The sequence below is a fragment of the Sminthopsis crassicaudata genome, chromosome 3 (genome assembly GCF_048593235.1).
Source record: "Sminthopsis crassicaudata isolate SCR6 chromosome 3, ASM4859323v1, whole genome shotgun sequence".
Classification (NCBI taxonomy): Eukaryota; Metazoa; Chordata; class Mammalia; order Dasyuromorphia; family Dasyuridae; genus Sminthopsis; species Sminthopsis crassicaudata.
Genome location: NC_133619.1, coordinates 652691744 through 652706906, shown reverse-complemented (window position 1 = coordinate 652706906; position 15163 = coordinate 652691744).

The following is a 15163-nucleotide window of genomic DNA, read 5'->3' as shown; positions in this document are numbered from 1 at the left end:
ACTGGAGAGGTAATGTTGTTTCACTCTTTACATTTTTTGGGTTTTCCCCGTCCCAATTCATTTGGTGAGGGAATTTTTAAATTGCTTGGAGAGAAGTTTGCTGCATGTCTGGGAAGGGTGTCTCCTGCCGTTTTCCTGCCATTTTTACCTCAGGTGCTGGCTATGTCCAATGAAGCATTAAAAGCTGAGGGCTTTCTAAATTGTCTTGGGGGGTGGGGGATGTTGTTTTACTCTTTACTTTTTTCGGGTTTTCCCCTCCCCAATTCATTTTGAGAAATAATTTTTAAATTGCTTGGAGAGAAGTTTGCTGCCTTTCTGGGAAGGGTGTCTCCTGCTGTTTTCCCTCTATTTTTACCTCAGGTGCTGGCTATGTGGAATGAAAGATTAAATGCTGAGGGCTTTCTAAATTGTACTGGAGAGGTAATGTTGTTTCACTCTTTACATTTTTTGGGTTTTCCCCTCCCCAATTCATTTGGTGAGGGAATTTTTAAATTGCGTGGAGAGAAGTTTGCTGCCTGTCTGGGAAGGGTGTCTCCTGCCATTTTCCTGCCATTTTTACCTCAGGTGCTGGCTATGTCCAATGAAGCATTAAACCTGAGGGCTTTTTATATTGTCTTGGGGGGTGGGGGATGTTGTTTTACTCTTTACTTTTTTCGGGTTTTCCCCTCCCCAATTCATTTTGAGAGAAAATTTTCAAATTGCTTGGAGAGAAGTTTGCTGCACGTCCTGGAGCATGTCTCCTGCCGGTTTCCCGCCATTTTTACCTCAGGTGCTGGCTATGTGGAATGAAAGATTAAATGCTGAGGGCTTTCTAAATTGTACTGGAGAGGTAATGTTGTTTCACTCTTTACTTTTTTCGGGTTTTCCCCTCTCCAATTCATTTAGAGAGAGAATTTTTAAATTGCTTGGAGAGAAGTTACTGCAGGTCAGGGAGCATGTCTCTTGCCATTTTCCTGCCATTTTTACCTCAGGTGCTGGCTATGTGGAATGAACCATTAAATGCTGAGGGCTTTCTAAATTGTACTGGAGAGGTAATGTGGTTTCACTCTTTACTTTTTTTGGGATTTCCCCTCCCCAATTCATTTTGAGAGAGAATTTTTAAATTGCTTGGAGAGAAGTTTGCTGCTTGTCTGGGAAGGGTGTCTTCTGCCGTTTTCCTGCCATTTTTACCTCAGGTGCTGGCTATGTCCAATGAACCATTAAAAGCTGAGGGCTTTCTAAATTTTACTGGAGAGGTAATGTTGTTTCACTCTTTACTTTTTTCGGGTTTTCCCCTCTCCAATTCATTTAGAGAGAGAATTTTTAAATTGCTTGGAGAGAAGTTTGCTGCCCCTCTGGGAAGGTTGTCTCCTGCCTTTTTCCGCCATTTTTACCTCAGGTGCCGGGTATGTGGAATGAACCATTAAAGGCTGAGGGCTTTCTAAATTGTACTGGAGAGGTAATGTTGTTTCACTCTTTACTTTTTTTGCGTTTTCCCCTCCCCAATTCATTTTGAGAGAGAATTTTTAAATTGCTTGGAGAGAAGTTTGCTGCTGGTCTGGGAAGCGTGTCTCCTGCTGTTTTCCCTCTATTTTTACCTCAGGTGCTGGCTATGTCCAATGAAGCATTAAAAGATGAGGGCTTTCTAAATTGTCTTGGGGGGTGGGGGATGTTGTTTTACTCTTTACTTTTTTCGGGTTTTCCCCTCCCCAATTCATTTTGAGAAATAATTTTTAAATTGCTTGGAGAGAAGTTTGCTGCCTGTCTGGGAAGGGCGTCTCCTGCTGTATTCCTGCCATTTTTACCTCAGGTGCTGGCTATGTGGAATGAAAGATTAAATGCTGAGGGCTTTCTAAATTGTACTGGAGAGGTAATGTTGTTTCAGTCTTTACTTTTTTTGCGTTTTCCCCTCCCCAATTCATTTTGAGAAATAATTTTTAAATTGCTTGGAGAGAAGTTTGCTGCCAGTCTGGGAAGGGTGTCTCCTGCTGTTTTCCCTCTATTTTTACCTCAGGTGCTGGCTATGTCCAATGAACCATTAAATACTGAGGACTTTCTAAATTGTACTGGAGAGGTAATGTTGTTTCACTCTTTACTATTTTTGGGTTTTCCCCTCCCCAATTCATTTTGAGAGAAAATTTTTAAATTGCTTGGAGAGAAGTTTGCTGCACGTCCTGGAGCATGTCTCCTGCCGTTTTCCTGCCATTTTTACCTCAGGTGCTGGCTATGTGGAATGAAAGATTAAATGCTGAGGGCTTTCTAAATTGTACTGGAGAGGTAATGTTGTTTCACTCTTTACTTTTTTTGCGTTTTCCCCTCCCCAATTCATTTTGAGAAATAATTTTTAAATTGCTTGGAGAGAAGTTTGCTGCCTGTCTGGGAAGGGCGTCTCCTGCTGTTTTCCCTCTATTTTTACCTCAGGTGCTGGCTATGTCGAATGAACCATTAAATGCTGAGGGCTTTCTAAATTGTACTGGAGAGGTAATGTTGTTTCACTCTTTACTTTTTTCGGGTTTTCCCCTCTCCAATTCATTTAGAGAAAGAATTTTTAAATTGCTTGGAGAGAAGTTACTGCAGGTCAGGGAGCATGTCTCCTGCCGTTTTCCCGCCATTTTTACCTCAGGTGCTGGCTATGTGGAATGAAAGATTAAATGCTGAGGACTTTCTAAATTGTACTGGAGAGGTAATGTTGTTTCACTCTTTACTTTTTTCGGGTTTTCCCCTCCCCAATTCATTTGGTGAGGGAATTTTTAAATTGCTTGGAGAGAAGTTTGCTGCCTGTCTGGGAATGGTGGCTCCTGCCGTTTTCCTGCCATTTTTACCTCAGGTGCTGGCTATGTCCAATGAAGCATTAAAAGCTGAGGGCTTTCTATATTGTCTTGGGGGTTGGGAGATGTTGTTTCACTCTTTACTTTTTTCGGGTTTTCCCCTCCCCAATTCATTTGGTGAGGGAATTTTTAAATTGCTTGGAGAGAAGTTTGCTGCTGGTCTGGGAAGAGTGTCTCCTGCTGTTTTCCTGCCATTTTTACCTCAGGTGCTGGCTATGTCCAATGAAGCATTAAAAGCTGAGGGCTTTTTATATTGTCTTGGGGGGTGGGGGATGTTGTTTTACTCTTTACTTTTTTCGGGTTTTCCCCTCCCCAATTCATGTTGAGAGAAAATTTTTAAATTGCTTGGAGAGAAGTTTGCTGCACGTCCTGGAGCATGTCTCCTGCCGTTTTCCTGCCATTTTTACCTCAGGTGCTGGCTATGTGGAATGAAAGATTAAATGCTGAGGGCTTTCTAAATTGTACTGGAGAGGTAATGATGTTTCACTCTTTACTTTTTTTTGCGTTTTCCCCTCCCCAATTCATTTTGAGAAATAATTTTTAAATTGCTTGGAGAGAAGTTTGCTGCCAGTCTGGGAAGGGTGTCTCCTGCTGTTTTCCCTCTATTTTTACCTCAGGTGCTGGCTATGTCCAATGAACCATTAAATACTGAGGACTTTCTAAATTGTACTGGAGAGGTAATGTTGTTTCACTCTTTACTTTTTTTGGGTTTTCCCCTCCCCAATTCATTTTGAGAGAAAATTTTTAAATTGCTTGGAGAGAAGTTTGCTGCATGTCCTGGAGCATGTCTCCTGCCGTTTTCCTGCCATTTTTACCTCAGGTGCTGGCTATGTGGAATGAAAGATTAAATGCTGAGGGCTTTCTAAATTGTACTGGAGAGGTAATGTTGTTTCACTCTTTACTTTTTTCGGGTTTTCCCCTCCCCAATTCATTTGGTGAGGGAATTTTTAAATTGCTTGGAGAGAAGTTTGCTGCTGGTCTGGGAAGGGTGTCTCCTGCCTTTTTCCTGCCATTTTTACCTCAGGTGCTGCCTATGTGGAATGAACCATTAAATACTGAGGGCTTTCTAAATTGTACTGGAGAGGTAATGTTGTTTCACTCTACTTTTTTTGGGTTTTCCCCTCCCTAATTCATTTTGAGAGAGAATTTTTAAATTGCTTGGAGAGAAGTTTGCTGCCTGTCTGGGAAGGGTGTCTCCTGCTGTTTTCCTGCCATTTCCCCCCCAGGTTCTGTCTTTGTAGAATGAACAATTAAAAGGTGAAGCTTTCTAAATTGTCTTGGGGGGCAATGTAGTTTCACTCTTTTATTTTTTTCAGGCTTTCCCCTTTCCATTTCATTCCAATTCATAGAGGATTTCTCTATACCATCCCTACAGAATCTGCTGAAAAGTGGGTAAGTCTTTTATCTTCTGCAGACCTTATAGTCCACCTTTACAAAATTAAGTCACATGTGGTAGAGATGATTGTACCCAACTTCCAACCCAGTCTTATTAGAGATTTCTAATGTTGGCTATAACAATGTGGTTTCTTCTGTGCATCTTTACATTGAGTTTGTTGTTCACTGAAACCTTAGAGCAGAAAGGGACCCTGGGCATCATCTAGTTAAAAACTTCTTAAATTGTGTTTTGTAACTCCTAATGGGGTCAGGTAACTGAATGTGGGGGTTTTGAAAAATTAATATTCCACCAGTTTTTAGTTCTATAGGTAAAAACAAATCCATTCCTTTTGTATGCACATTTTCTTTTCCATAAATGATACAATTGTAAATATGGCAAATATATATATTTATATTTTATACAAATATATAATTATTTACATAATACTTCAGTTATATAAATGTTTTTAATACATTACTTTATGATTTACTATTATCAACTATTTGATTTGGATTTCTATTTTAGATACTTAAAAACCATGGGCCATGTAAAAATTCCTCAGAAAAAGGGCTGTGATTGGGGAAAGTTTAAGAAGTTCTGATTTAGTCTCCCATTCTCTTTTATAGATGGGAAGTTGCAATCTTGAGAAATTGGGTGCTTTTCCCAGGGGCTTACATTTGATTAGTGATATGACTGGCATTTGAAGAAAATATCTTTAATTTTACATTCTAGTCTCCAGTTCCATTTCAATGTATAATATGAAGGTTACATTAAAAAATATTAATTATTTTGCTTGCATATTCAGTTCCCAGTTGTCTTTCCCTCTCCCTCTCAACCCCACATTAGAAAAGGTCAACATTTCATATATATATATATAGAGAAATACATATATATGTATAAATAATATATATATATGTGTATATATATATATATATATATATATATATATATATATATATATATATCAAACCATATAATAGATATTTCAATATATAGATATTTTTCTCTGCAGGTAGATAGCATTTTCCTTCAGAAGACCTTCACAGTTAATTGAAATTTGCGGTAACTCTGAAGAGCTTAGCCTTTCATCTTTACTCTTCCATTAATTCTGCTGTACCCTAATATTCTCTTGGTTCAGCTCTTCCCTCAGCATTAGTTCATGTAAGTTTTTCATATTTTTAAAAATCAATTTGTTCATTATTTTTTAAAGCAAAATGATATTCCATTATATTCCTATTCCACAACTTAATCACCCCTAGCCCAATGGATGGGATCCCCTCAGGTGGCAGCTGTTTGGCAGCACAAAATAAGTTGCTGCAACTATTGTTGTATATATAGGTCTTTTTCTTTCTTTAAAAAAAAATCTATCTGGTGTTTGGACAGTCCCATCAAGGAAAGGCTGAGAGATCCTGAAGCCCCAGTCCTGCTTCTGTTACCCAAAGGACTGCTGCAGGTTTGTGCTGGATGTTGTCACCTATTGGCTGCCTTGCTTAAGGAGGTCGGGATTTCCTTTGCAGGAGCCTGGATTGTTTAGGATTCTTCTGGTCCCTCATTCCAATGAAGCAGACTTTACCTGAGGATTCTCTAAATTATCTTGGGGGTCAATGTTTTTTCATGCTTTACTTTTATTGGGTTTCCCCTCCCCAATTCTTTTTGGGACAGAATTTTTAAATTGCTTGGAAGGAATTTTATTCCAGGTTTTGGAAGGGTGTCACCTGCTTTTTCCCCCTCCCATTTTCCCCTGAGACTCTGGGTTTCTTTAATGAACAATTAAAATCCCAGAAACACAACTGCTAAAACCAGAAGTGTCTTTACCAATACCCTCGAGTGAGCCCTTCATTTCAGTGAAGCCATAAATGCAAAGAAAGGTGAATTTTTTGCCTGAGGTCTCACAGGTAATTAGCAGCAGTGCTGTGTCTGGCAACCCTGGAGAACTCTTCTACAGCAGCAGTAAAGAATTGGCTGAAACGTGGATAAGTCATTTATACTCAGTAGACCACATATTGTAACTTTCTAATGTCTGAACCCAAGTTCCAACCCTCTCTTTCTAGAAATTATTAATGTTACATGTAATAACTTGGTTTGTTCTGTGCAGCATTACATTGAGCTTGTAGTTCACTGAAACCCCTTAGCAGAAAGGGATCCCGAGTGTTATCTAGTCCAAAGCTTCTTAAACTGCAGTTTGTAGAATTTAATGGGGTCAGGTAACTGGATATAGGGGTCATGAAAAATTAATATTCCACCAGTATTTAATTCTGTAGGTAAAAAATAAAAAATCCATCTCATGTGTATGAACATTTCCTTTTTCACAAATGACATAATTATACACACACCTATATTTATGCTATATAGGTCTTTTTCTTTCTCTTAAAAAAAATCTCTCTGGTGTTTGGACACTCCCATCCAGGGTAGGCTGAAAGTTCCTGAAGCCCCCCTCCTCCTGCATTTTTTTACCCTCAGGCCGGTTGTGTGTTTGTGCCTCTGTGAAAGTAACTATACCTCTATGGAAATAACTGCCTCTGTGCAAGTAAACTGTGGTGCAAATAAGTGTACCTCTGTGCAAATAACCACCTCTGTGCAGATATATATATCTGTATCCAAATAATGATCCCTGTGCAAAAAAGTGTATATCTCTGCAAATAAGTGTATCTCTCTGCAAATAAGTGTACCTGTGTGCAAATAACTACCTCTGCAAATCATGGTAACTCTGTCCAAATAAATGTACCTCTGTACATATAACTAACACTGTGTAAATAAGTATACATGAATGTAAATAACATCTGTGGAAATATAGCTTTTTAAAAATAAATGTATCTGTGCTAAAATACATGTACCTATGTGGAAAAAGGTGTCATTATGTGTAAATGATTCTACCTCAGTGAAAATAACTATCTCCCTGCAAATAATGGTACCTCCCTGCAAATAATGGTACCTCCCTGCAAATAACAGTACCTCCCTGCAAATAACGGTACCTCCCTGCAAATAACGGTACCTCCCTGCAAATAACGGTACCTCCCTGCAAATAACGGTATCTCCCTGCAAATAACGGTACCTCCCTGCAATAATTGTACTTCTATATAATACATGTACCTCAGCGTAAATAACAGTATCTCTGTGCAAATAACTACCTCAATGCAAATAATTATACTTTTATGGAAATAACTAATTCTGTGCAAATAGGTGTACCTGTGAATAAATAAGTTCACCTCTATGCAAATACTTGCACATCTGTGTAAATAAGTGTACCTCTGTTCAAATAAGTTTGGCTCTGTGCAAATAACTACCTCTGGCAAATAAGGCTACCTCTGTCCATATAATTATACCTGTATGGAAATATCTACCTCTGTGTAAAGATGTGTACCTCTTTACTAATAACTACCTCTGTGTAGATAATTATACCTCCATGGAAATAACAATCTCTGCAAATAAGTGTACCTCTGTGCAAATATCTACACCTGTGCAAATAAGGGTACCTCTTTTGAAATAAATGTACACTTGTACAAATTACCACTGTGCAAACAATTAGACATGTATGTAAATAACTACCTCTGTGGACATAAATATAGCTCTGTACAAATAAGTGTACCTCTGTTGGAAAATGTGTACCTCTGTGAAAGTAACTATACCTCTATGGAAATAACTACCTCTGAGAAAATAATTGTACGTCATTACAAATAACTCTACCTCCCTGCAAATAACCATACCTCTGTACAGATCAGTTTACCTCTGTGTAAAGAGTTGGACCTCTTTGCAAATAAATGTGCCTCTGTGTCAATAATTATACTTCTGTTCATATAACTACCTCTGTGCAAATAATTGTTACTGTATGAAAATAACTACTTTTGTGCAAATAAGTGTGCATCTGTGTAAAAAAGTGTAACTCTGTGCAAATAACTATACCTCTATGGAACTAACTACATTTGTGCAAATAAGTATACCTCTGTGTAAATAGTTGTACCTCTTTGCAAATTTTAACTTTATGGATCTATCTGTGTGTAATTAATTGTAGCACTGTGGAAATAATGTATACTTATATGATCTATAAATATAAATACAGATGGTTATATATATATAAATTAGTTTATAGGATATATATGTGATATAAATATATAAATATGTTTTAAATACATTATTTTATGATTAACTATCAGTAAATACTTGATTTAGATATCTATTTTAGACAATTTTATAGCTTGGTTCATGGAAAAATTCCTCAGTAAAAAAGGGCTGTGAGAGGGAAAAGTTTAAGAAGCTTTGATTTAGTCTACCATTCTATTTTATAGATGGAAGTTGTAATCTTGAGAAAATGGGTGGTTTAGGGTTAGTTGTTAAGGTACCCTTATTTCCACAGATGTAGTTATTGCACAGAGGTACACTTATTTGCACGGAGGTACACTTATTTGCACGGAGATCTTTACGTCCATGCAGGTAAAATTATCTGCACAGAGGTAGTTATTTGTAAAGAGGTACATATATTTACACAGAGGTAGTTATTTCCATACTGGTATAATTATTTGCACAGAGATACACTTATTTACACAGAGGCACACTTATTTCTCAAAGGTAGATATTTGCCCAGATGTACACTTATTTGAACAGATGTGCAAGTATTTGCACAGAGGTATACTGATTTAAACACAGGCACATGTATCTGCACAAAGGGGTCTAAACACAATATTAACCCTAAACCCCAACCCTAAACACCCAAAATGAATTAATGCAAATGTTGTATATATAGTTCTTTTTCGTTCTTTTAAATAAAAAATCTCTCTGGTGTTTGGACACTTTCATCAAGGGAAGGCTGAGAGATCCTGAAGCCCCCCTTCCTCCTGCTTCTGTTACCAATAGGACTGCTGCAGTTTTGTGCTGGATGTGTTCATGTATTGGCTGCCTTGGTTAAGGAGGGCAGGATTTCAGTTGTGGGAATAAGGATTGCTCAGGATTGTTCTGGTCCCTCATTCCAGTGAAGCAGACTTTACATGAGGATTTTCTAAATTAATTTGGGGGTCAATGTTGTTTCATTCTTTACTTTTATTGGGTTTCCCCTCTCCAATTTATTTTGGGAGAGAATTTTTTCATTGCTTGGAGGGAATTTTGCTGCAGGTCTTGGGAGGGTGTCACCTTCCTTCCCCTTTATCCTCCCATTTCTCCCTCAGATTCTGGGTTTGTTTAATGAAGCATTAAAATCCCAGAAGCAGGAATGCTAACACCAAAGATATCTCTCCCCATAGCCTGGAATGAGCTCTTTATTTCACTGAGGACATTAATGCAAAGAAATGTGAATTTTTTGCCTGAGATCTTACACCTATTTAACAGCATTTTTGGGGCAGGCAAGCCTGGAGAACTTTTCTACAGCAGCAGTAAAGAATATGCTGAAAAGTAGGTAAGTCTTTTATCCTCAGTAGACCACATATTGCAGCTTTGTAAAATCAACCGCCATGTGGTAGAGATGACTGAACCCAGCTTCCAACCCTCTCCTTGTAGGAATTCTTAATGTTGGATGTAACAACTTGATTTCTTCTGTGCAGCATTACATTGAGTTTGCAGTTCACTGACAGCACTTAGCAGAAAGGGACCCTGGGAGTCATCTAGTACAAAGCTTCTTAAATTGCAGGTTGTAACCCCTCATGGGGTCAGGTAACTGAACATAGGGGTCAGTAAAATTAATATTCTACCTGTATTTAATTGTGTAGATAAAAAGAAATTCATCTCATCTGTATGAACATTTTCTTTTTCAAGAATGGTAAAATTATAAATATAGGATATATATGTGATCAACAATAGATAAATTTGTTTTTAAATACTTTATTTTAAGATTTTCAATCATCCAATACTTGATTTGGATATCTATTTTGGATCCTTTTTGTACCTTAGGTCATGGAAAAATTCCTCAGCAAGAAGGGCTGTGAGAGGGAAAGGTTTAAGAAGTTTTGATTTAGTCTACCATTCTATTTTATAGATGGAAGTAATGACCTTGAGAAATTGGGTGGTTTTCCCGAGGGCTTACATGGGGTTAGTGCTATGACTTGACTTTGAAGGAAAAATCTCTCAATTCACATTCCCGTCCCCAGTTCCATTTCCAGTAGAATATGTAAGTTACAACGTTAAAGAATATTAATTATTTCCTTGCATTTTCAGTTCCCAGTTGTCTGCCTCTGTCTCTTCCAACCCCACAGTAGAAAATGTCAACATTTGTTAAATATATGTGAATCCATACAATATATACTTCCATATATCAGTTTTTTTCTCTGCTGCTAGTTATTTTCCTTCAGTAGACCTTCAGTTATTTGAAATTTCCTGTAAGTCCAAAGAACTTAGCCACTGATATTTAATCTTCCACTGATTTTGTTGTAGCCGTATATATTCCCTTGGTTCTGCTCTTCAGTTAGCATGAGTTACTGTATTTTTCCACATTTTAAAAAATTAGCCTGTTCATTATTTGTTCAGGCACAATGATATTCCATTACATTCCTATTCCACAACTTAATCACACCTAGCCCAATGGATGCGATCCCCTCAGATGGCAGCTCTTTGCCACCACAAAATGAGTTGCTACAACTATTGTTGTATATAAAGGTCTTTTTCTTTCTTTTTAAAAAATCTATCTAGTTTTTGGACAGTCCCATCAAGGGAAGGGTGAGAGATCCTGAAGCCCCCTTCTTCCTGCTTCTGTTACCCAAAGGACTGCTGCAGGTTTGTGCTGGATGTGGTCACCTATTGGCTGCCTTGGTTAGGGAGGGCAGGATTTCTGTTGCAGGCACCTGGATTGTTTAGGATTCTTCTGGTCTCTCTTTCCAGTGAAGTAGACTTTATCTGAGGATTTTCTAAATTATTTTGGGGGTCAATTTTTTTCACTCTTTACTTTTATTGGGTTTCCCCTCTCCAATTCATTTTGGGAGAGAATTGTTTTATTGCTTGAAGGGAATTTTGCTGGAGGTCTTTGGAGCGTGTCACCTTGCTTCCCCTCCTCCCCTTCTTTCCCCCCCCTCCCCCCCCCCCCGCCCTGCCATTTTCCCCTCAGACTCTGGGTTTGTTTAATGAACCACTAAAATCCCAGAAGCACAAGTGCTTAAACCAGAAGTGTCTTTACCAATACCTTCAAGTGAGCCCTTCATTTCAGTGAAGCCATAAATGCAAAGAAAGGTGAATTTTTTGCCTGAGGTCTCACAGATAATTAGCAGCAGTGCTGTGACTGGCAACCCTGGAGAACTCTTCTACAGCAGCAGTAAAGAATTTGCTGAAAAGTGGATAAGTCTTTTATCCTCAGTAGACCACATATTGTAACTTTCTAATGTCTGAACCCAAGTTCCAACCCTCTCCTTCTGGAAATTCTTAATGTTAGATGTAACAACTTGGTTTGTTCTGTGCTGCATTATATTGAGTTTACAGTTCACTGAAAGCCTTAGCAGAAAAGGATCCCGAGTGTCATCTAGTCGAAAGCTTCTTAAACTGCAGGTTGTAACCCCTATTGGGGTCAGGTAACTGGATATAGGGGTCATGAAAAATTAATATTCCAACAGTATTTAATTCTATAGGTAAAAATAATCTGTGTCATGTGTATGAACATTCCATTTTTCATAAATGATAAAATTATGTGTATGATGTATAGGTCTTTTTCTTATTTTTTTAAAAAAATCACTCTAGTGTTTGGACACTCCCATCTATAGTAGGCTAAGAGCTCCTGAAGCCCTCCTCCTTCTGCTTTTTTTACCCTAAGTCCTGGTGTGAGTCTGTGCTGGATGAGGTCAACTATTGGCCCACTCGTTCAGAGAGGGAGGAACTTCTGGTATAGGAGTCTGGATTGTTCTGGTCCCTCATTGCAATGAAGAAGTCTGTACCTAAGGGCTTTCTAAATTGTCTTGGGGGCAATGTTGTTTCACTCTTCCCTTTTATTTGCTTTTTCACTCTTCAATTCATTTTGAGAATTTTTTAAATTGTTTGGGGGAACATTTGCTGCAAGTCAGGGGATGGTATTGCCTGTTTTTCATTAGTGTACCTCAGTGCCCATAATCACATCTGTGCAAATAAGGGTATGTGTGTTCATAGAAATGTACCCCTGTACAAATAACTACCACTGTGTGAATAATTATATATGTATGTAAATAACACCATCTGTGGAAACATAGCTTGGTACAAATAAGTGTCCTTCAGTGGAAATAAGTGTATCTCTCTGCAAATAAGTGTACCTCTGTGGAAATAACTACATCTGTGCAAATAAGGTTACCCCTGTTGAAATAAATGTACACTTGTACAAATTACCAATGTGCTAACAATTTTATATGTATATAAATAACTGCCTCTGTGGACATAAATATAGCTCTGTACAAATAAGTGTACCTCTGCAGAAAAACTTGTACCTTTGTGAAAGTAACTATGCCTCTATGGAAATAACTACATCTGTGCAAATATTTTTACCTCAGGACAAATAACTCTACCTCTCTGCAAATAACTGTACCTCTGTACAGATCAGTTTAACTCTTTGCAAATAAATGTACCTCTGTGTAAATAAGTGTCCGCTGTATAAATAGTAGAACCACTTTGCAAATAAATGTGCCTCTGTCAATAATTATACCTCTGTGCAAATAACTATCTGTGTGCAAATAATTGTTATTGTATGAAAATAACTAGGTGTGTGCAAATAAGTGTATCTCTGTGTAACAAAGTGTACCTCTGTGCAAATAACTATACCTCTATGGAAATAACTGCCTCTGTGCAAGTAAGTATACTCCTGTGGAAATAAGTGTACATCTGTGCAAATAATTACCTCTGTGTAGATAATTATACCTGCATGGAAATAATGATCCCTCTGTAAAAAAGTGTTCTTCTTTGCAAATAAGTGTACCTCTGTGCATATAAGTGTACCTATCTGCAAATAAGTGTATCTCCCTGCAAATAAGTGCATCTCCCTGCAATAAAGAGCATCTCCCTGCAAATAAGGATACCTCTGTTCAAAAAGGGTACCTGTGTTCAAATTACTTCCACTGTGTAACACCTGTGGAAAAAAGTATAGCTCTGAACAAATAAGTGTATCTGTTAAAATACATATACCTCTGTGTAATAACTGAACCTCTGTGTAAATAACAGTACCTCTGTGCAAATACTTGCACATCTGTGTAAATAAGCATACCTCTGTGCAAATAATTATACCTGAATGGATATAACTACTTCTGTGTAAAGATGTGTTCCTCTTTACAAATAACTATCTCTGTGCAGATAATTATACCTGAATGGAAATAACGTCTCTGTGCAAAAAGTATACCTCTATGCAAATAAGTGTATCTCTCAGCAAATAAGTATACCTCTGTGCAAATAAGGTTACCTCTGTTGAAATAAATGTACACTTGTACAAATTACCACTCTGCAAACAATTACATATGTATGTAAATAACTACCTCTGTGCAAATATATTTACCTCAGGACAAGTAACTCTACCTCTCAGCAAATAACCGGACCTCTGTACAGATCAGTTTACCTCTTTACAAATAAATGTACCTATGGGTAAATAGGTGTTCCTCTGTGTAAATATTAGTACCACTTTACAAATTAATGTGCCTCTGTGTCAATAATTATAGCTCTGTGCAAATAACTGCCTGTGTGCAAATAATTGTTATTGTATGAAAATAACTAGGTGTGCGCAAATAAGTGTACTTCTGTGTAACAAAGTGTACCTCTGCAAATAACTATACCTCTATGAAATAACTGCCTCTGTGCAAGTAAGTATACCCCTGTGGAAATAAGTGTACATCTGTGCAAATAATTACCTCTGTTCAGATAATTTTTACCTGCATGGAAATAACGATCCCTCTGCTAAAAAGTGTTCCTTGTTGCAAATAAGTGTGCCTCTGTGCAAATAAGTGTCCTTCTTTGCATATAAGTGTATCTATCTGCAAATAAGTGAATCTCCCTGCAAATAAGGGCATCTCTTTTCAAATAAGGGTACCTCTGTTCAAAGTACTTCCAACCTGTAACACCTGTGGAAAAAAGTATAGCTCCGTACAAATAAGTGTATCTGTGCTAAAATACATGTACCTCTGTGGAATGTGTCCCTCTGTGTAAATAATTGTACCTCAGGGCAAATACCTGCCTGCAAATAACTACCTCTGTGTAATAACTGTACCTCTGTGTAAATAACAGTACCTCTGTACAAATACTTGCACATCTGTGTAAATAAGTGCACCTCTGTGCAAATAATTATACCTGTATGGATAGAACTACTTCTGTGTAAAGATGTGTACCTCTTTCCAAATAATTACCTCTTTGCAGATAATCATACCTGTATGGAAATAACGATCTCTGAGCAAAAATTATGCCTCTGAGCAAACAAGTGTATCTCTCTGTAAATAATTGTACCTCTGTGCCAATAACTACATCTGTGGAAATAAGGTTGCCTGTGTTGAAATGAATGTACACTTGTACAAATTACTACTGTGCAAACACTTATATATGTATGTAAAGAACTACCTCTTTGCAGATAATTATAACTGCATCGAAATAACGATCTCTCTCTCTCTGTCTCTCTCTCCCCTCATTCTCCTCCTTTTCCTCATTCTCTTTCTCTCACTCTCACTCTCACTTTTTCTGCCTCTTTCACACTAATTTTTTTTTCAGTCAGTGTTTTTTAACCTCAATCTCTTTCTGATCTAGATTTTCACTCTGATTGTCTGTCTGATTCTGTCTCTGTCTCTGTCTCTCTGTCTCTGTCTCTGTCTCTGTCTCTGTCTCTCTCTCTCTCTCTCTGTGTCTTTTTCTGTCTCTCTCTCTCCCTTTCTGTCTGTCTCTCTAGCTCTCTCTATATCTCTCATCTTATCCTCCTCCTTTTCCTCCTTCTCTTTCTCTCTCTCTCTCAATTTTTCTTCCTCTTTTAAACTATTTTTTTACTCTCAGATTTTTTTAATCCCTAGTTCTTTCTGACCTCTGTTATCACTGTGATTCTAATTCTCTCTCTCTCTCTCTCTCTCTCTCTCTCTCTCTCTCTCTCTCT